This window comes from Carcharodon carcharias, chromosome 14 (assembly GCF_017639515.1).
Source record: "Carcharodon carcharias isolate sCarCar2 chromosome 14, sCarCar2.pri, whole genome shotgun sequence".
NCBI lineage: Eukaryota > Metazoa > Chordata > Chondrichthyes > Lamniformes > Lamnidae > Carcharodon > Carcharodon carcharias.
In genome coordinates this window covers 16976712-16999418 of record NC_054480.1, presented here as the reverse complement: position 1 = coordinate 16999418, position 22707 = coordinate 16976712, and positions in this window count along the sequence as shown.

The following is a 22707-nucleotide window of genomic DNA, read 5'->3' as shown; positions in this document are numbered from 1 at the left end:
ACATTTCATGCCACAAAAGGGCCAGGCAATCACCATCTATAACAAATGAGAGCTTAGCCATCCCCCCTTGACGTTCAGTTTCATTAGCATTGCCAAGTCCCCCACTATCAACATGTTGGGAATCACCATTGACCAAAAACTCAATTAGATAAACCATGTAAAATGCTTGGCTACAAGAGCAGGTCAAAAGCGGGGTACTCTTCAGCAAGTGGCTCAACTACTGACTCCTTAAAGTCTTTCCACCATCATCAAGGTACAACTCAGGAGTGTGATGGAATATTCTACACTTGCTGGATAGGTGCAGCTCCAGCTCAAAGAAGCTCAAAGCCATTCAGGACAAAGCCATCTGCTTGACTGGTGTTTGAGCCATTAGCCTAAACATCCATCCCTGACATACCATGGCTGCAATGTGTACTTTATACTCAATGCACTGCATCAATTTGTTAAGGCCTCCTCAGAAGCTCCTGACAAAGCCACAATCTCCAACACCTAGAAAGACAAGGGCAGCAGGTTCATGGGAACACTATCATCTCTAAGTCATGCCCCTTCTTGACCTAGACTTACAGCTCCATTCCTTTAGTCTCACTATCAAACCTAGATGTGAGAACCTTCAGTACACAATTAAGACCGATCAACAGCGTCTCAATAGCAACTACAGATGGACAATAACTGCTGGTCTTCCCAGAGATGCCCACATTCCAACAATGAATAAAAAAAAGTGCTGGAGAACATGGAAATTTAAACCAGATTTCCATCATTCATCCAAACTATTGCTGCGTTGAAGAGTTAAAGACCTCTACTAGATCCATAGAAAGAACTTGCGTTTTGTTATGATTCCCACAAGGACCGCTAACTTTTTAAAAAGCAATCCCCTCACGCGCCAAGGGAAAGAAAACCGCTGGACAAGATTTCTCTTTTTAAAACTTTTACTGTAAGGAATCAACTAAAATCAACAATCATTAGTGTTGGTGCAGACTCGATGGGCCAAAGGGCCTCTTCTGCACTGTGATTCTGTGATTCTGTGAACATAAACTCAAACAATAATTAACAGGTGAAGGATATTTCAAATAAAAAGGTAGATTTCACTTTAAGTAGTCAATACAACAAAGATAGGCCTCATGTGGGACTTGTATTACTTCTAGCACAAATGTGGGACTACATGCAATCTTAGTCTTTCCAACTTGTCCTCCGCTATGTAGAATCTCTCACTTCCAGTTCCATCATTTCAGCCTTAAGTGCCATTCACCAGCAGCTATATTCCATCCTAAGCCCCCAGACATGGTTAACTAATAAGGCACAAGTCTATGAACTCTTTCTCACTCAGGTCACAACAGTCCTGATGGCATAGAATCCCCAAAGACTCCCTTTTCCATCTCTTTAAATAGTCCAGTGGGTTCTGATAACAATGGAATGATAACAATAGTTCTTGACCAATCTACAATGCCTTGCCCTTCCTGTCTTTAGCATTCAGTCCTTTCCAACTGTATAAAACACACAGTGACACAGTCTCTGCTCTATTCCCAGAGCCCTGCTTCAATGCCAGGATTTGTTCTAAAACTGCAAAACAAAACACTGTTCCATTCAGAGAGAAACTTGCTTGCCTTCTCTCACCTGAATTCTCAGTGTATTCTGAACTGCCAAACAGAAAACATGGATTGGTCATTTGATAGTCATGTGTCTACTTAACTTGTTTACACATCACTAATGTCGCTTTGTGCAGTTTACTAGATGAGGTCAGAAAGTCAACTTGAAGGACTGGATTAAGCATTGGTTGAATGGGTGGATTGGAGAGGGTGGGCTGTTCTCCTTGTAGAAGAGAAGATCAGGAGGACATTTGATAGAGGTCTTCATTGGTGGGGCGGGGGGGGGGGGGTTGGTGGCGGGGGCGGGGTGGGGGTCGTCCAGGCAGTGTGGATAGAAGAGATAAAAACATCAAGCCACTGTTTCCAGGATTGTCACTGACCTCATCTCCTCTGGGGATCTCCCTCCCACAGCTTCCACTCGAACTCAAGTTCTGTCGAAGGGTCATGAGGACTCGAAACGTCAACTCTTTTCTTCTCCGCCGATGCTGCCAGACCTGCTGAGTTTTTCCAGGTAATTCTGTTTTTGTTTTGGATAGAAGAGAGGCTGTTCCCATTGATGGAACAGTCAAGAGCTAGAGGACACCGATTTAAGGTGACTGGTAAGAAAAGCAAAAGCAACATGAGGAAAGACTTTTTTAAAAATGCAGCGAATGGTTAGGATCTGGAATGCACTGCCTGAGAGTGTGGTGGTGACAGATTTGGTTGCGACTTTCAAAAGGGAATTGGATAATTATCTGAAAATATTTGCAGGGCTATGGGGAAAAGGGTGGAGAATTGGGATTAGATGAGTTGCTACTGCAAAGGGCCAGCCCGGGACATGACGGACTGAATTGCTTCCTCCTCTGCTGTAAACATTCTATGATTTCAAGAAAAGCATATACAGCCGCATGCTCGTTCCAGTATGTAGCAGAGCTTTAAACACCACCCGCTCATCAAAGTAACAGAGGGTTACCCACTTTCAGGCCATGTAACTTGCATGGCCACACTTTGCCTCCCACTTGATATAATGACAAAATTCTTAGCAATTCTCACTCTGAATCTAGAAATGTAACAACCTGCTTCAGGTCAGTTTCTCACAGAACTTGAGAATAAGTTGCAAGTTACAATCAGCCACTGTGCCCTACTTATGTGTAATACTGGAAAAATAAAACCACTATGTACACCAGATGATAACACTTCTGCCTGCTTCACAGTTCAATTGAAAGTCTAGAAAATGATGTTCCAACTTTATATTCTTAGGCATTGAATAAAAAAAAATGAAAAAATGCCAACTATTCAGAGGTGGTGACAAAGTGGTATACAGTCGAGGGGGAGTTGCCTGGGAGTTCTCAACATCGGCTCTGGACCCCATGAAGTCTCATGGCATCAGGTCAAACATGGACAAAGAAACCACCTATTGCACCCCACCCTCCCATTCAGCTGATGAATCAGTGTCCCTCCAGGCCTTGCTGCATATGGGCATGGACTGCTTCAGTATCTGAGCAGTCGCAAATGGTACTGAACCTTGCGCACATCCCCACTTCTGACCTTACGATGGAGGGAGGGTCATTGATGAAGTGGCTGAAGATGGTTGGGCCTAGGACACTACCCTGAGGAACTCCTGCAGTGGTGTCCAGGGATTGAGATGATTGACCTCCAACAACCACATCTTCCTTTGTGCTGGCATGACTCCAACCACGGAGAATTTTTCCCTCCATTTCCATTGACTCAAGTTTTTCTACAGCTCCTTGATGTCACACTCGGTCAAATGCTGTCTTGATAGAAAAGGCTGTCAGTCTCAACTCTTGAGTTTAGTTCTTTAGTCCATGTTTGAACCAAGGCTGTAATGAGGTCAGGATCTGAACGGCCCTGGTGGAACCCAAACTGAGCATCAGTGAGCAGGTTATTGCTGAGTAAATGCTGCTTGATAGCACTGTCATCGACACCTTCCATCACTTTGCTGATGATCGAGAGTAGACTGATAGAACTTGCTGGTTGGATTTGTCCTGCTTTTTGTGGGCAGGGCATACCTCAGCAATTTTGCACTTTGCCAGGTAGATGCCAGTGTTGTAGCTTGGCTAAGGGTGCAGCTAGTTCTGGAGCATAGGTCTTCAGTACTATTGCCTGAATGTTGTCAGGGCCCATAGCCTTTGCAGTATCTTGTGCCTTCAGCCATTTCTTGATATCAAATGGAGTGAATTGAATTGACTTAAGGCTGGCATCTGAGATGCTGGGGACCTCAGTGGGAGGCTGAGATGGATCATCCACTTGGCACTTCTGACTGAAGATGGTTGCAAATGCTTCAGGCTTGAGCTTCAGCCTTCCATTTCTTTGCACTGATGTGCTGGGCTTCCCCATCATTGAGGATGGAGATATTTGTGGAGCCTCCTCCTCCAGTTAGTTGTTTACTTGTCCATCATCCCTGGATGTGGCAGAGCTTCGATCTGTTCCGTTGGTTGTGGGACTGCTTAGCTCTGTCTATCGATTGCTGCTTCTCTTGTTTGGCATACAAGTAGTCTTGTGTTGTAGCTTCACCACTCATTTTTCGGTCTGCCTGATGCTGCTCCTGGCATGCCCTCCTGCACTCTTCATTGAACCAGGGTTGATCCCCTGGCTTGGTGGTAATGGTAGAGTGGGGGATATGCTGGGCCAAATGTTTATAGATTGTGGTTGAGTACAATTCTGCTGCTGCTGATGGTCCATAGCACCTCATAGTTTCCTAGTCTTGAGCTGCTTGATCTGTTCGAAATCTATCCCATTTAGCACAGTGGTGGTGCCACTCAACAAGATGGAGGGTATCCTCAATGTGAAGACAGGACTTTGTCTCCACAAGGACTGTGTGGTGGTCACTCCTACTGATACTGTCATGGACAGATGCATCTGCAGCAGGCAGGTTGGTGAGGATGAGGTCAAGTATGTTTTTCCCTCTTGTTGGTTCCTTCACTACCTACCGTAGAACCAGTCCAGCAGCTATGTCCTTTAGGACTCAGCCACCTCGGTCTGTAGTGGTGCTACCGAGCCACTCTTGGTGATGGACGTTGAAATCCCCCACCCAGAGTACATTCTGCGCCCTTGCCACGCTCAGTGCTTCCTCCAAGTGGTGTTCAACATGGAGGAGTACTGATTCATCAGCTGAGGGAGGCGGGTATACGGTCGTCAGCAGGAGGTTTCCTTGCCCACGGAATCAATGTTGAGGGCTCCCAGGGCAACTCCCTCCCGACAGTATACCACTGTGGTGCCACCTCTGCTGGGTCCATCCTGTCCCACCAACAGGACAGGGATGATGTCTGGGACATTATCTGTATGGTATGATTCCATGAGTATGGCTATGTCAGGCTGTTGCCTGACTAGTTTGTGAGACAACTCATCCAATTTTGGTGCAAGGCCCCAGATGTTAGTGAGGAGGACTTTGTGGAGTTGACAAGGCTGAGTTTTCCATTATCGTTTCCAGTGCCTAGCTTGACGCCAGGTGGTTCATCCAGTTTCATTCCTTATTGATTTTCTAGCATTTTGATACAACTGAGTGGCTTGCCAGGCCATTTAAAAGTCAACCTCATTGCTGTGGGTCTGAAGTTACATACAGGCCGGGCCAGGAAAGGGCAGCAGATTCCTTTCCTAATGGACATTAGTGAACCAGATGTGTTATACGCCAATTGGCAATGGTTTCATGGTTATCATTAGGCTTTTAATTCCAGATGTTTATTGATTCACCATTTGCCTTGGCGAGATTTGAACCCAGGTCCCCATAGCATTATGCTGGGACTCTGGATTACTAGCCCAGTGACAATACCACCACACCACAGCTTCTCTCACATGATGGAATGTACAGTGCTTGGTTGTTTCTCCTGCATAACCTGCATGATATTTGTCATGAAAATATAATTTCCATAATATTATTGCAATTGATTGTAAAAGTGGGTTAACAGTGGGATTTGGATTTGTTTCTCTGTGTGTATCTGTGAATGTGTGGGTTTTCATTAAACTGGAGGCAGCTGGTCTGGAGGTTTTGAAGTTACCAAACAAGAAGCTAGGTTTGAAATATGTGAACATGGCTGAAGTTTTAGAATGTGAGGTGTGAGGAAAATTTGCATTTATAGATAAATTAGGTTAGTCTGAATTTCAAAGAGGTGGTAAGATGTGACACGTAGTTAAAAGAAGCTAAACTAAACAGTGTGTTTATTTTTCCCAAAGATTACTCGTAAAACTAGTACTCTGAAAGATTTATATTATGAGAAAAGTAAAGTTGCAAAAACATATGGGAACAATGCAATTTGCATTAAAAGGGAGAAACATGTATAAAGGAGATGAAGTAACGTGCAAGGAGAAAGTATTCTAAGATCTAACACAAGTGTGAAAAGACTCCAGCCTCTTTTGCATCAAGCTGCTTTCTACAGGAAGCGAAGCTGAGAAAACTCATTTGGAATACCACTGTCCAGGGTATTGTGTTGCCTTTCTTTGGTCTGTTTAAATCTATTTGTTTTAACTGTACCTTAACGGAGGTGTAATTGGGAGCCAGATTAATTAGGGGTTTTGAGAGTTATTGTAGTAGTAACCTGTAGATCTATGTATATGCTCAAAATCTTTTCTTTTGTTAATAAACGTTTAATTTAGTTTTGTAAAAAATCTCTAAATCTGGGTATTACTACTGAATTCAAGGCAGGCATCTCGAAATAAAATACAAATTGCAAAACCATCGTGCCAGCGTGATCAAGTTTCCCTCATGGATTTGATCTACCTGGCACACATCATAACAAATTGGGGGCCCTTTGTGGGATATATTTGAAATTCCTTGATTGGTTTGGAATTGGTGAATCTTAAGGTTATGAGTATGAGAGGCATTTTGAATTCAGGAGTTGGTGTGAGGTATTTGTGAAGTGGTGAGACTGCAAAATGGTTGTATCCATGGCTAAAACCTTTTTTGGAAGTAGAAGATATAACTCTGATTGGGTTACAAAAAGTATCTAAGGGTAATTTAGCAGGGTTGGCAGAAAAGTTGCAGTTGAGGTTACCTGGAGGGGCAAAGAAAGCAGACATAGTTGAAGTGATAGCACAGCATGTAAAGTTGGAACACTGCCACTGGTGAGTCACAGCTAGAGGTAGTGTGACTTGTTAGAAATGAAGAGGATTGAATTTGAACAAGCAATGGAACTGAGAAAACTTGAATTGGAGGCAAACGAAAAGGAAAAAAAGACTGGAACTGGAGGCAGCAGAAAAAGAAAGGCAGGGCAGAGAAAGAAAACAGGAAAGGGAATTAGAAATGGCGAGGTTACAAAAGGAGGAAAGAGAAGAGAGAGATACAGAGATTCCAGCCTAAAATGCTGGCAGTTAAAAAAGAAACCCCAGAAGCAGAGGAAGGACTTATTTCCAGATCAGAATCTGGTGGGGAGATGTTTAAATTTGTACAAGATCTTCCAAAGTTTGAGGAAATAGATGTGGAAGCATTCTTTATTTCATTTGAGAAGATAGCTAAGCAGATGAAATAGCTACAGGAAAACTGGACATTGTTGTTACAATCTAGGTTGGTGGGTAGAACACAAGGTTTATGCTTCACCACAGAAGGAATGTCGGTGAATTATGATGTGGTAAAAAAAGCTATTTTGAATGCATGTGAGTTGGTTCCTGAGGCATACAGGCAGAAATTTAGGAATATGAGAAAACAGCCTGGGCAAACTTATATTAAGGTTGGGAGAGTAAAACGAAGTAACTTTGACCAGTGGATATGGCCATTAAAGATAGAGACAATATATGCAGCTCTTAGAGAAATAATTCTTTTGGAAGAATTTAAAGATTCAATTCCTTCAGCAGTGAGAACTCATGTGGAGGAACAGAGGGTCAAAACAGTAAGACAAGCAGCAGAGATAGCTGATGATTATGAGTTACTTCATAGATCTAAACCTTTTTCTCATCACCCTTTTAAATCCAAGATGGCTAGAAAGTGGGAAGATGAAAGGAAGGTGGGTAGTCAGAGAAGAGGAGTAGGTGGAAATTCCCAGTAAGTTTCTTCTCAGACTAAAAAGGAAAGTGCTGAGGGTAGAAATGACATTCAAAAATTGAGGTGTTCTCATTGTAATAAAGTTGGGCACACATAGTCAGTGTGTTGGAAGTTACGGGAAAACCTGTTGGGATTATTGGGATGCAGAGAAGTTCTGGAAGCAAAAGTACTGTGGGTTCTGATGTTCAGGCACAGGAAAACCAGTGGTTTGTGTCCAGGTAAAACAGGAAGAAGCAGTAATAGATAATAAAGTGGGAATGTGTTCACAATTTACCCAAGGGAGTTCTGAGGAGCAGGTTGTAGAAATATTTAAAGATTTTATATGTGGAGGAAAAGTCCATTTGTACAGTGTGGAGTAGGTAAAGATGTTAAAATTTTAAAAGACATAGGGGCTAGTCAATCCTTAATGTTGTGAGGTAGTGATATTTGTTGTTCAGAGGGAGTATTGCAGGACAGGTGATAATACGTGGGGTTCATGGAGATGCTAAACATATTCCATTGTGGAAGGTAAATTTTAAGAGTAATTGGAAAACAGGTGAGGTGTTTGTTGGAGTAGTGGAAAAATTGCCCATTGCAGGAATTCAATTTATTCTGGGTAATGATATAGCTGGGTCACAGATGTGGGTGATGCCTATGGTAGTTGAGAAGCCTGAAGAGGTGTTTTCAACAGAAGTGATGCAGAAGGAGCATCCTGGATTGTTTCCAGATTGTGTGATAACTAGCTCACAGGTTGAAACAGGAAGAACAGGAAGTTAAAAGGCAAGAAGGTGTGAAAGTCCAATTAGCTGATACTGTTTTTGATAAGATCATTCAGGAAGAATACATCTGAGGTATTTGGCTCAAGGCAGTTGGTAGTTATAGAAAAAGGATGCACAGATAAGACAGTTATGTCAAACAGCTTTCTCAGAAACAGAGGCAGAATGTATTCCAGAACATTATTATCTTAAGGGTAATGTTTTAATGAGAAAGTGGTGGCTGTGTCATGTTTCAGCTGGAGGGAAGTATGCCAGATTGTTATACCATTTGGAAAAAAGAATCGAGATCCTGAGAATAGCTCATGAAATTCCAATGGGGGAAATTTAGGAATTAGAAAGACAGGAAAAAATACAAAAATATTCTATTGGCCTGGATTGTATAGAGAAGTGGTCAAATTCTGTAGAACATGTCACGCTTCAGGTGATGGGGAAACCACAGCAGTGATTAACCCAGCACCTTTAATTCCAATTCCAGCATGGGAAGAACCTTTTACTAGGGTCATGATTGATTGTGTAGGACCCCTCCCTAAGAGTAAAAGTGGAAATCAGTACTTAATGACAATAATGAGTATGTCTACAATGTTTCCTGAAGCAATACCTTTTGTGGAAGAGTTGACTAAAATTTTTATGATATGGTTTACCTAAGGAAATACAGTCAGATCAGGAAGTAAAGAACAGTTTGAGGATAAAACAGTTTAAGTCAGCAATTTATCAACCTACATCACAAGGGGCTTTGGAAAGATGGCATCAAACTTTAAAAACTATGATAAGGGCGAATAGTCAAGGTTATCCACAGGGTTGGGATGGGCAAATTCCATTCTTGTTATTTGCTATTAGGGATGCTCCTAATGCATCGATTAGTTTTAGTCCTTTCGAACTAATCTATGGTCATGAGATATGGGACCATTGAAATTGATGGGTCAAAATTCAGAAACAGGAAAGCTACAGCTTGTAGTTTTGTTACTAGTACTGGGTGACTCATTAAAGGCAAGGTTTAGTGGGCCTTACAGGATGGAAAAGAAACTGAGTGAAGTAAATTATTTAATAAATACTCCAGATAGAAGAAAGAAGCAGAAGGTGTGTTATGTAAATATGCTTAAAAAGGTAATTTGGCAGGGAAGATGACCAAAAAGAGGTATTAGTGGTGGTAAATAAAGAGAAAGACATAGAAATGAAGGATTCTGAAATTGATTTTCCTCTAATCAATTTGGATAATGAGAGGGTACTTGATAATTTAAATGTAATATTGAGTTACCTTCCAGATAAGTGTCAAAGTGATTTGGGGATGCCACTGTAGTCTCACAAAGCTATTTGTGGGAATAAGCTGGGGGAGTGATGGACAAATTCATCCATACATGATGTGTGTGTAGATATTTCATCTTCAATAAGGCAACATCCTTATACATTAAATCCGGCAAAGTTATTGCAAGTACAGAAAGAAATTTAATTCATGCTTCAAAATGACATCAAGTCTAGTTGCAGTAACTGGAGTTCGCCTATTCTGATTGTACTGAAACCGGATGGAACACAAAGACTGTGTGTGGACTATCGAAATGTGAATGTGGTGACAAAAGCAGATTCATATCCTATACCACGGTTGGAAGATTGCATTGAGAAAGTGGGACAATTAAAGTTTATCACAAAGATTGACTTGCTGAGTGGGTACTGGCAAGTACCATTATTGGAGAGAGCAAAAGAGATATCAGTTTTTGTGATGCCAGATGGACTATACTCAGTTTAAAGTCATACTGTTTGGTATGAATAATGCACCTGCAACATTTCAAAGACTGACAAACTAAGTAATTGCAGGACTGAGCAATTGTGCTGTTTATATTGGCAACTTGATAGTTTTCAGTCAAACGTGGAAGGGGCATTTATAATATTTGGAGGAATTATTTAATCAATTACAAGGAGCTAATTTGGTGATGAACCTGGCTAAAAGTGAATTTGCAAAAGTACAAGTTACATATCTAGGCCATGCCACTGGACATGGTAAAGTGGCTCTCAGAGATGTGATAGTCAAAGCTTTCATGGATTTTCCAGTGCCTACAAACAAAAACGAGAAGTTGAGATTTCTGGGCATGAGTGGATTTTATTGGAAATTTGTGGTGGTTGCTCCATTGACTGAACTACTATAAACAAACAAGAAGTTTCAATGGACACAGTGTGTCAGAAGGCATTTGACAGTTTGAAAACTGTATTGACTACGACACCAGTTTTGGCCGTACCCAATAAGGCCAAGCAATTTAAGTTGGCCATTGGTGCAAGTGAAATAGGTTTTGCGGCCCTATTATACAAGGTGAAACTGGAATTGAGAGACCGACTGGGTATTTTTCTTGGAAGTTGAATGTACAACAAGGATAAGATGGTTTCATCAAGGGGAGGTCATGCCTGACAAATCTGTTAGAATTCTTTGAGGAGGTAACGAGTAGGTTAGACAGAGAGCCAATGGATGTTATCTACTTGGACTTCCAGAAGGCCTTTGACAAGGTGCCGCACAGGAGGCTGCTCAGTGAGATAACAGCCCATGGTGTTAGAGGTAAGGTACTAGCATGGATAGAAGATTGGCTGTCTGGCAGGAGGCAGAGAGTGGGGATAAGGGGGTCCTTCTCAGGATGGCGGCCGGTGACTAGTGGGGTTCCACAGGGGTCAGTGTTGGGACCACAACTTTTCACTTTATACATTAATGATCTAGATGAAGGAACTGAGGGCATCCTGGCTAAGTTTGCAGATGATACAAAGATAGGTGGAGGGACAGGTAGTATTGTGGAGGTGGGGAGGCTGCAGAAGGATTTGGACAGGTTAGGAGAATGGGCAAAGAAGTGGCAGATGGAATACAACATGGGCAAGTGTGAGGTCATGCGCTTTGGTAGGAAGAATAGAGGCATAGACTATTTTCTAAATGGGGAGAGAATTCAGAAATCGGGAGTGCAAAGGGACTTGGGAATCCTAGTCCAGGATTCTCTTAAGGTTAACTTGCAGGTTGAGTCAATAGTTAGGAAGGCAAATGCAATGTTGGCATTTATTTCAAGAGGACTAGAATATAAAAGCAGGGATGTGCTGCTGAGGCTTTATAAGGCTCTGGTCAGACCACATTTAGAATATTGTGAGCAATTTTGGGCCCATATCTCAGGAAGGACGTGCTGGCCCTGGAAAGGGTCCAGAGGAGGTTCACGAGAATGATCCCAGGAATGAAAGGCTTAGCATATGAGGAACATTTGAGGACTCTGGGTCTATACTCGATGGAGTTTAGAAGGATGAAGGGGGACCTGATTGAAACTTACAGAATACTGAAAGGCCTGGATAGAGTGGACACAGGGAAGATGTTTCCATTAGTAGGAGAGACTAGGACCTGGGGCACAGCCTCAGAGTAAAGGGAAGACCTTTTAGAACAGAGATGAGGAGAAATTTCTTTAGCCAGAGCGTGGTGAATCTATGGAATTCATTGCCACAGAAGGCTGTGGAGGCCAGGTCATTGAGTGTATTAAAGACCGAGATAGGTTCTTGATTGGTAAGGGGATCAAAGGTTACGGGGAGAAGGCGGGAGAATGGGGTTGAGAAACTTATCAGCCATGATTGAATGGCGGAGCAGACTCGATGGGCCGAACGGCCCAATTTCTGCTCCTATTTCTTATGGTCTTATTCAATGATCGAAAAAGAGATTCTGGGTCTGGTGTTAGCATTGAAGCATTTTGAGATTTTACGTTGCAAATAATTCATCAGAAACAATTGTTTATACAGACCATGATCCTTTAAAATTTCTTGAAAAATTTTGAGACAGAAGTGCAAGGCTGTTCAGATGGAGCTTATTTACTGCAACAATTTAATCTACAGATTATACATGTGGCTAGACAAGAAAATCCAATTGCAGATGCATTGTCAAGAGTTTGAAGCTCAAAGGGAAAACTGGACATTTAAAAACCTGGAGACTGGATTGGAATGATTTCTGTTAGTACCAAGGATTTGTATGTATACTGTTATGTTAATACAAGCATCTGGTAATGTAATAGTGTGAGTATAGAAATAGAGTAAGACAGGTTAAGAAAATGAAGCCGTCTTTTTAAATTATGACGGTTCATTTCCTTGTAAGGGGTGGGGGGGGGGCATGAAAATATAATAATTTTCATAATATTATTGTGATTTATTGTAAAAGTAGGTTAAAAGTGGGAATTGGATTAGCTTGTGTGGGCGTGGGATGTAATTGAATTGAATACAACTGGTCTGGGGGTTTCTGAGTCATCAAGCAAGAAGCTAAATGCTAAATACGTAAGCATGGCTGAAGTTTTAGAATGCGAGGTGTAAGGAAAATTAGCATTTATAGATAAATTAGGTTAATCTGAATTTCAAAGGGGTGGTAAGATGTTACACCTAGTTAAAATAAGATAAGCCAAATAGGGTTTTTATTTTCCCCAAAGGTTACTGATAATATAAATCTTTCATAGCACTAATTTTATGAGAAAAGTAAAATTGCAAAAGCATATGGGGTGGGAATTCCACCCCTCCCTGTTTTTTTTTTTGGTGGGGGGGGGGGGGGTGGTTGTTGTGTCTCAAGGAGATTAGTTTAAGTTTTGAAAATCTAAATAAAGAGAAAATTTTAAAACATGTCCCCTCATGTGACAGAAGGCATTATAAGATCTAACATAAGTGTGAAAAACCTCCAGCCTCTGTGCATCAAGTGGCTGTCTACAGGAAGCAGAACTGAGAAAACTCATTTTGAATGGGACTAGCCAGGGTATCGTGTTGTTTGCCTGGGTCTGTTTAAATCTATTTGTTTTTACTGTTGCCTTAACGGTTTAACTGGGAGCCAGGTTAATTAGGGACACAAAACAAAAACAGAAATACCTGGAAAAACTTAACAGGTCTGGCATCATCGGCGGAGAAGAGCAAAGTTGACATTTCGAGTTCTCATGACCCTTCAACAGAACTAATTAGAAATAGGAAAGTGGTGAAATATAAGCTGGTTTATTGGAAGGGTGGTGATGGTGGGGAAGAAGGGTGGGGGGTTGTTGGGGCAAGCAAGCAGTGATAGGAGGAGATAACCAAAAGATGTCACAGACAAAAGAACAAAGAGGTGTTGAAGGTGGTGATATTATCTAAAAGAATGTGTTAATTAAGAGTGGAGAGCAGGACAAGCAAGGTAGCTCTAGGTGGGAAAAGAAAAATCTATATAAATTATTGGAAAAAACAAAAGGGAGGGGGAAGAAACAGAAAGGGGATGGGGATGGAGGAGGGAGTTCAAGATCTAAAGTTGTTGAATTCAATATTCAGTCCAGAAGGCTGTAAAGTGCCTAGTCGGAAGATGAGGTGCTGTTCCTCCAGTTTGCGTTGAGCTTCACTGGAACAATGCAGCAAGCCAAGGACAGACATGTGGGCAAGAGAGCAGGGTGGAGTGTTAAAATGGCAAGCGACAGGGAGGTCTGGGTGACGCTTGAGGACAGACCGAAGGTGTTCTGCAAAGCGGTCACCCAGTCTGCGTTTGGTCTCTCCAATGTAGAGGAAACCGTATTGGGAGCAACGAATGCAGTAGACTAAGTTGACGGAAATGCAAGTGAAATGCTGCTTCACTTGAAAAGAGTGCTTGGGCCCTTGGACGGTGAGGAGAGGAAATGAAGGGGCAGGTGTTGCATATTTTGCGTTTGCATGGGGAGGTGCCGTAGGAGGAGTAAGGGGTGATGGAGGAGTGGACCAGGGTGTCACGGAGGGAACAATCCCTATGGTATGCCGCCAGGGCGGGGGGGGTGAAGGGAAGATGTGTTTGGTGGTGGCATCATGCTGGAGTTGGCGGAAATGGCGGAGGATGATCCTTTGAATGCAGAGGCTGTTTGGGTGATAAGTGAGGACAAGGGGGACCCTATCATGTTTCTGGGAGGGAGGAGTAGGCATGGCAGATGGGGCAGACATGATTGAGGGCCCTGTCAACTACCGTGGGTGGAAAACCTCAGTTAAGGAAGAAGGAGGACATGTCAGAGGAACTGTTTTTGAAGGTAGCATCACAACAGATGCGACAGAGGCGAAGGAACTGAGAGAATGGGATGGAGTTCTTACAGGAAGCGGGGTGTGAGGAGCTGTAGTCGAAGTAGCTGTGGGAATCGGTAGGCTTGTAATGAATATTGGTGGACAGTCTATCACCAGAAATTGAGACAGAGAGGTCAAGGAAGAGAAGGGAAGTGTCAGAGATGGACCACATGAAAATGATGGAGGGGTGGAGATTGGAAGCAAAATTAATAAATTTTTCCAGGTCCCGACGAGAGCATGAAGCAGCAACAAAGTAATCATTGATGTTCTGGAGAAAGAGTTGTGGGAGGGGGCCGGAGCAGGACTGGAACAAGGAATGTTCCATATACCCCATAGAGACAGGCATATCTGGGGCCCATGCGGGTACCCATAGCCACACCTTTTATTTGGAGGAAGTGAGAGGAGTTTAAGGAGAAATTGTTCAGTGTGAGAACAAGTTCAGCCAGATGGAGGAGAGTAGTGGTGGATGGGGATTATTCGGGCCTCTGTTCGAGGAAGAAGCTGAAAGCCCTCAGACCATCCTGGTGGGTGATGGAGGTGTAGAGGGATTGGAAGTCCATGGTGAAGGGGAGGTGGTTGGGGCCAGGGAACTGGAAATTGTTGATGTAACGTAAGGAATCAGAGGAATCACGGATGTAGGTGGGAAGGGACTGGACAAGGGGAGAGAGAAGGGAGTCAAGATAGCGAGAAATGAGTTCCATGGGGCAGGAACAGGCTGACACGATCGGTCTGCCGGGACAGTCCTGTTTGTGGATTTTGGGTAGGAGGTAGAAGCAGGCCATCTGAGGTTGGGTGACTATCAGGCTGGAAGCTGTGGAGGGAAGATCTCCAGAGGAGATGAGGTCAGTGACAATCCTGGAAACAATGGCTTGATGTTCAGTGGTGGGGTCATGGTCCAGGGAGAGGTAGGAGGAAGTGTCTGCAAGGTAGAGGTCAGTGTGCCGGACAACAGCACCGCCCTTGTCAGCGGATTTGATAACACTGTTAGGATTGGACCTGAGAGAACGGAGTGCAATAAGTTGAGAGAGAGACAGGTTAGAATGGGTGAGCAGAGCAGAGAAATTGAGACGACTAATTAATTAGGGGTCTTGGGAGTTATTGTTGTAGTAATTTCTAGACTTGTGTATGTGCTTGAAATCTTTTCTTTTGTTAGTAAATGTTTAATTTAGTTCTGTAAAAATCTCTAAGTCTGGACGGACTTATTACTACTTAATTTGAGGCACGCATCTTGAAATAAGATACAAATTGCAAAATTGTTGTGACCGCGTGATCAAGTTTCCCTCGTGGATCCATATTATCTGCCATCTCATAACACACTACATTGCCTATATTTGCAACTCACTTGCAAGATGTGTGTGTAGGTCATACATTTCTCCACAAGCATGGAAGAGGAAATCACACAGCAAGCTATCTCATTTCATCAATCTCTTAACAGCCAGAACAAAATGGAACTGAGGGGATTCTTGCTAGGCAAGTTCAAACGAGGATTATTTTTGTATGAGAGATCCTGCTCTCTTTTTTAAAGAGTTCTTTTCTTTCCTTTGCCCCAGTGGGCCCCTCCTCAATACCTTCCTGCCAAAATCAAACCTCCCCTTGCCACTGGATGTCAGAATCAAGTGTGGAGAGAAAATGGGTATCCAGACACAATTGGAGGGCAATTCCATGGGGTTTCTGCCCCTTATCCACCACCATTTTGGAGCAAAAGCCTCGGAAATCCCAGAAAAAATTAGTTTTCTCAGGGGTTTTCCTTTGCAAACTCACTCCAGTGTATTTAAGACCGAGATAGATAGGTTCTTGATTGGTAAGGGGATCAAAGGTTACGGGGAGAAGGCGGGAGAACGGGGGTTGAGAAACTTATCAGCCATGACTGAATGGCGGAGCAGACTCGATGGGCCGAATGGCCTAATTTCTGCTCCTATGTCTTATGGTCCCCAAATCTCTGCCAGGGCCACTTTGTATTGTTGCCTCAGTAGTACCTTATGATATTGTAGTAAACAATACTAGAACTGTAAGGCTCAGAAAGGGGCTACTCAACTCATTGAGCCTGTGCTGGTTCTTTGAAAGAGCTATCTGATCAATCATGCTCTTTCTCCGCAGAGCTGCAAGTTTTTCCTTTCCAAGCATTTATCCAATTTCCTTTAGAATATTATGATTGCATCAATTTCCATCACCCTTAAGATTTTGGTTACACACTGCATTTAAAAAAAAACTTATCTCCCCTTTGGTTATGTTATCAATTACCAATAACTACTATCTGGTTTCTACTTAAAAGTAAGGCGTCACCCATTTAAGACGGAGATGAGGAGAATTTTTTTCTCTCAGAGTCTTTGGAACTCTTCCTCAAAAGGCAGTGGGGAAACAGACTCTTTGAATATTTTTAAGGCAGAGATAGATAGACTCTTGATAAGCAAGGGGCTGAAAGGCTATTGGGTGTAGGCGGGAATGTAGAGTTGAGGTTACAATCAGATCGCCCATGATCTTATCGAGCGAATGGCAGAGCAGGCTCGAGAGGCTGGCTCCTGCTCCTAATTCGTATGTTTATATCTTCTGTTACCAACGTTCCTGCCAGTGAAAATTGTTTCTTTCTATCAAAATTCTTCATAATTCGGAACAGTCCTATCAAATCTGCCCTTAACCTTCTCTACACTAAAATCAATCTGAGCTTCTCCATCTCTCCACCTAACTGAAGTCCCTCATCTTTGGTTCCATTCTAGTAAATCACCTCTGCCGCATCTCTAAGGTCTTGACATTCTCCCTGAAGGATGCCCAGAATTGGACACTGTACTCCAGCTATAGCCTAACCAGTGATTTATAAAGGTTTAGAGTTACTTCACTGCTGATGTTCCTCTATTTAAAAAGTCATGTGCTCCATCAACTTGTCCTGCCACCTGCATAGATTTTTGTGTGTGAAGCCCAGATCTCTCTGCTCCCACACTCCTTTAACATTAAACGAATGGTGCATATTGCCTCTCCTCATTCTTCCTTCTAAAATGCATCCCTAATTAATAGCTCCCAGGTCAAAACTATACAAACTTGCAACCCTATCAGAGCAAACTTTGGATCAATGAGGACAGATTAAATTGCAGAAAAATGTTTGCATCCCTTCCACCTACAGGATCTTTGTCTCCTTCTGAAGGCTGTGCCTTGTATCCCTGATGGCTTGTTGAGCTGGTAACCAAACCCCCCAACTCTCCCCCCCACAATATGTCACGTCAAACAGCCTTCTCTAACCTTACTTTGGGCTGCTGAGGCTGCCAACAGGAGCCCAAGATCGAAGAGCTCCAACCCCAGAACGAAGGTACAACATTGTTAAGCACAAAAATCCAGGAAATGAAAGTGCTGTCGAGGTGAAAGTCTGAACTGAAAATGACTTGCGTTAAGAACAAAGAAAAACATATTCTCTTTTATTATTCAAACACTAAGAAATAGGAACTTGGAACTGCTGATAAACATCATTGACTACAAAGATATTGCGCTACGTACAAGAGCACATTCAAACTCAGCCGCCCCCTGTTTAGTGCATAGTCCATGTAAACATAAGTCATTCTGTGCCCATGATGAAATGTGCTTTAGTTTCTTTCTTTTTCCTTAGCTGTGGCTTTTGGAAATTAAACAATTTGTCTTTTGAGTTCCAACAGTTTCTTCACACTGAACAATTCCAACAACAAAAATGTGCACAAAATACAATCTAAACAGTTTCTACGGGGGATAAAAAATACGCTGTGCAAAAAAAAAACGGTCCATGTTCCCAAAAGACTGGGGTACATCTAACACAAGGGGTAAGGAAATGTAGAATCACAATAGAAATGGAGACAACCATTGTGTTTTTACCTGAATTGCCACACGGTGCTGAAGGTTAATGAAGTGGGGGGGGGGGGTTTAACCTCCTCGTGATATTGTGTCTCAGTTCTCAGTTTTCCCCGCCCCCACCACAGGCGTTGGTCAACTTGGAAGAATGGTATGTGGTCAGGTCTCCTCCTCAGAGTCAGATCAATGGTAGGGAATTGGAGGGGTGGAGGGGGGGAACGGTGGCAACAGCAGCCCCGAAAGGAACAGGAGTAGGCTATTCATCCCCCTTGAGCCTCTTTCGAAAAACTTCAAGAACCTTGCTCAAAGTAGTGGTTTCCCATGTGTCAGAGAGCCTAACACCGTGAATAATAACATGGTCTTCACTTTGGGAGCTATCACCAAAGCCAAGCTGGATCATGCACATTTTCTGGTCAGTGGCCACTGGATAACTTTAGCTGCATGTTTCCAATCGTCCCCCTCCTGCAGGCCCAGAAACACTGATGCTAATTGTAATACCTCCATTGCTGGCTGGGGGCTGAGATAGCTTGACTCAACAGTTTTGCTCTCTGTTGTCCCACCACCCACATACACAATACCATACTGGGATACAAGACAGAACGTTTGACCAGCAGCTTTAAAGAGTAAACACAGGAACAAGAGGTGATAAGATTTGAACTGATCCGGAAAACAGTACTGAGTGGGCATTATGATACTATATGCATTTCTATATGCATTTCTATAATATTTAAGTCTAATGAGACAACACTTTTACAGATCAGTAATGTTTCCATTGGTAGAACTGACATATCAAGTTAATAAATTTCAAATTCTCAATCATTATACAGGTCCAATCAATTCAGTGTTGAAGAACTTAAGGCCCTACAAGCACAAGTAAAAGCTTTTGGATCTTTTTTTAAAACACTGCTTGATGCAAGAGGCAAAAACGTCCCAGACCTGTTGGCAAACCTCCAATACACATGTTATGCCTTAAAATAGGAAGTATATCATTGCATTCTGTCCCAAGTGTACCGAGTACCTATTCTCATAGACCCTTCTCGATCCCCAGGTAAAATCTGTCGTCAACGCTGTGCTACCAGAATGGAGGCTCTTCATAAATCATGCAAACAGAGCTCCTTTCGCTGGCAGGACACCAGCATTACTATTACTATTTCCATTTTAACTATATACATTCAATCAAGACAGAACATTGAGAGCTTCTTTGTCGTTTTAAAGGCTGTAAGGGGAGGGGGTGGGGGCACCAAGGGTAACGAGTCAGTATGACCAGGAGACAGAAGCATTTTTGGGGGTTGGTCAGGTAGTGACCAAAGCTCCAAAGCTTTATAGAAATTAAAGAAAAAAAACAGGTAGACAAAACTCATTGAAACATCAAGGCAGCAATGATGACTAGAATTAGGGTCTGAGTTTACAGCTGGCAGGGTTTGAAAGCACAGCTCCTTTTGCTCCAGGGATAGAACAGAGACCAACCAAGCCTAATGGAAAAAAACTCAACTCCAGAGGCCCAGGTGGCTCATATAGTATTTTCTTGCAGGTCCTGACCCACCTAGGAAAAAAGCAGATCTCCAGTGGAATTGTTCAGCCTTCCTCTATCTCTTCTTCAACAGCACTTGAACAGACTCAGTAAAAAGTGCAACAGAAAGTAGCTCTGCATAACACTGAGAAAATCTTTTTTCTCAAAGCCTGCGATTACAGGAACTATTACAATTTGCTACTTTCAACAAATTCTTTAAAAAAAAAAAAACCTCTAAAAAATGTTAGTGTGCTAGGTTCAAAAGGGTGACTGATCTCTGAACAGGTCAAGGGTGAAAATGACAAACCTGCACCACCGACACCGCCCCCCCCCCCCCCCAAACTCTGTATCATCAAGGATACAGACAAGATTATACTGAAGCTACTTGGAAAGAAATATGATTTAAAATATGTCAAACGTTACTCACAATCTGAATTCCTACAAGCATAGCTTGAGATGGTTTTAAACAAGGTTAAAATTCATCCGCTGCATAACAATTAATATTCATAACTGATCACGATATAACTCTCATTACTTCCACTGAATGCGATGTTGTGGCACTTTTGGGGTAGATTTAGCTTCCTGGAATAGCCCAATCCGAACAATCATTATGCAAATCACCATGCAGTGGTTCTGCAGCTGGCTTATCCTGCGGTAATTACTGGACATACACAGTGCAAACTTTGTTGGTTAAAATGTGCATTGCAGAAAATTACTTTATTTTTTATGTAGCCCGGTGTCAGGTGAGGGGAAATTATCCATTCTTGGCTAAGTCACCGGTTAGGCCCTGTAATACACATGGCGTTAAGCTTCTTGCCTAAATGCTTAACCGATGGCGATATCCATCCCTTCGAAAATCACAGAGGCTGCAAATGCCCAGGACGAGTATGGCGTCAGGACAAGCTGTGAGGCTAATGCAACCAATCTGGCAAGTTGTGGGCTGGCATCAGGAATAAATGACCCCACAAACCCGAGTTTACTGCATGTTCTACACATGGTCCCAGTCCCATATCAGTTAGGATGGGCCATAAATGCAGCACTGCCACATTCCCAGAAACAACTACTGTACATTCGGCATGTTTTTACAGAAAGCTCCCCAGTCTGCCTTTCCAGGAATCTATACTAATAGGGGATGAAGGGAAGTAAAGAGCAATCGGGAAAACTCCTATCTGCAAAACCCAAGAGCCTTTATCTTAGCCACGAGTGGCGTCCATTCTTTTCCTTCGTGGGCAGTATTTTCTGCACGGTTAAGATTCTGAAATAAGAACAGAAAATGCCGGAAATACATCGTAGGTCGGACAGCATCTGTGGAGCGAGAAACACTTCGGGTCGCGAAGACCCTTAGTTCTGATGAAGGATCATTATGACCCGAAGCACCGACTCTTGTTTCGCTCTCCACGCGGTGGCTGACCCGTTATGTATTTCCAGTATTTTCTGTTTATATTTCAAATTCCCAGGGCCTGCAGTATGCTGCTGTTGGGTTAGGTTCCTCCAGAAGTTGAACTCTGATCTCTCTAGATAGCTCGTGTGGCACCGCTCAAAGTGACAAAGTTACGGTTTGACTGCGAAAGAAGCAGCCATGTGGCCCTCAAGTGCAAAACCAAGTCCAGATCATCTTTCCATGGGTTCCTGGTAACATGAAAAACTGGCCGTGTAACATATACAATCACATACATTAACCATAGACAAGAACTTCATAATAATGTGGCCAAGAAATTAGCTTTTAAGGGCAAATTCCTAAAGAGTTAAGTAGAAACCAAAAAGTGTAAAATCTTGTTTTGTATTTGAAGAGCCACATTTTTTTTTTAACATGGCAGAGCACAAAGTCTCAATTCACTTTCTGTATACAGATAAGTTAACTTTTACTAAAAAGGCCACCTGAAGGCTAAATGCACAATTGGAGAGGTGATCAAGGGACTTTAAATATTGGAAAAAGGATCTCTTTGAAAATGGTCAAGGTGTTGGTTTGATTTCATTAATCAGTGATGGTGTTAACATGATCTGTACCATATTCGGACGCTCACACAGTCGGAATCGACTCTACTTCAGCAGAGTTCCCCCATCTTGTGGGGTTCCTGGTTAACATTTAATTGTACTGTTAAGGCGCATCAGAAAGTTTATGTAATGTTACCATAAGAGGATACCACAGATATGGGTGCTGGAGAGAAAGCAGAGAGAGAGAGCGGGAACGGATGGGGGGCAGAGAAGAGACAGGGGGGAGAGAGAGACACAGAGAGACATGGGCAGGAGGGAAGAGAGGTGGGGGGGAGACAGAGCAGGGCAGAGAGAGGGGGAGGCAGAGCGGAGGAGAGAGGGGGGGACAGAGCGGGGGAGAGAGAGAGAGAGGGGGAGACAGAGCGGGGGAGAGAGAGAGAGGGAGACAGGGCGGGGGAGAGAGAGAGAGGGAGACAGAGCAGGGGAGAGAGAGAGACAGACAGAGCGGGAGAGAGAGAGACAGACAGAGCGGGAGAGAGAGAGAGAGACAGACAGAGCGGGAGAGAGAGAGAGAGACAGACAGAGCGGGAGAGAGAGAGAGAGACAGACAGAGCGGGAGAGAGAGAGAGAGACAGACAGAGCGGGAGAGAGAGAGAGACAGACAGAGCGGGAGAGAGAGAGAGACAGACAGAGCGGGAGAGAGAGAGAGACAGACAGAGCGGGAGAGAGAGAGAGACAGACAGAGCGGGAGAGAGAGAGAGACAGACAGAGCGGGAGAGAGAGAGAGACAGACAGAGCGGGAGAGAGAGAGAGACAGACAGAGCGGGAGAGAGAGAGAGACAGACAGAGCGGGAGAGAGAGAGAGACAGACAGAGCGGGAGAGAGAGAGAGAGACAGACAGAGCGGGAGAGAGAGAGAGACAGACAGAGCGGGAGAGAGAGAGAGACAGACAGAGCGGGAGAGAGAGGGAGAGACAGAGCGGGAGAGAGAGGGAGAGACAGAGCGGGAGAGAGAGGGAGAGACAGAGCGGGAGAGAGAGGGAGAGACAGAGCGGGAGAGAGAGGGAGAGACAGAGCGGGAGAGAGAGGGAGAGACAGAGCGGGAGAGAGCGGGAGAGACAGAGCGGGAGAG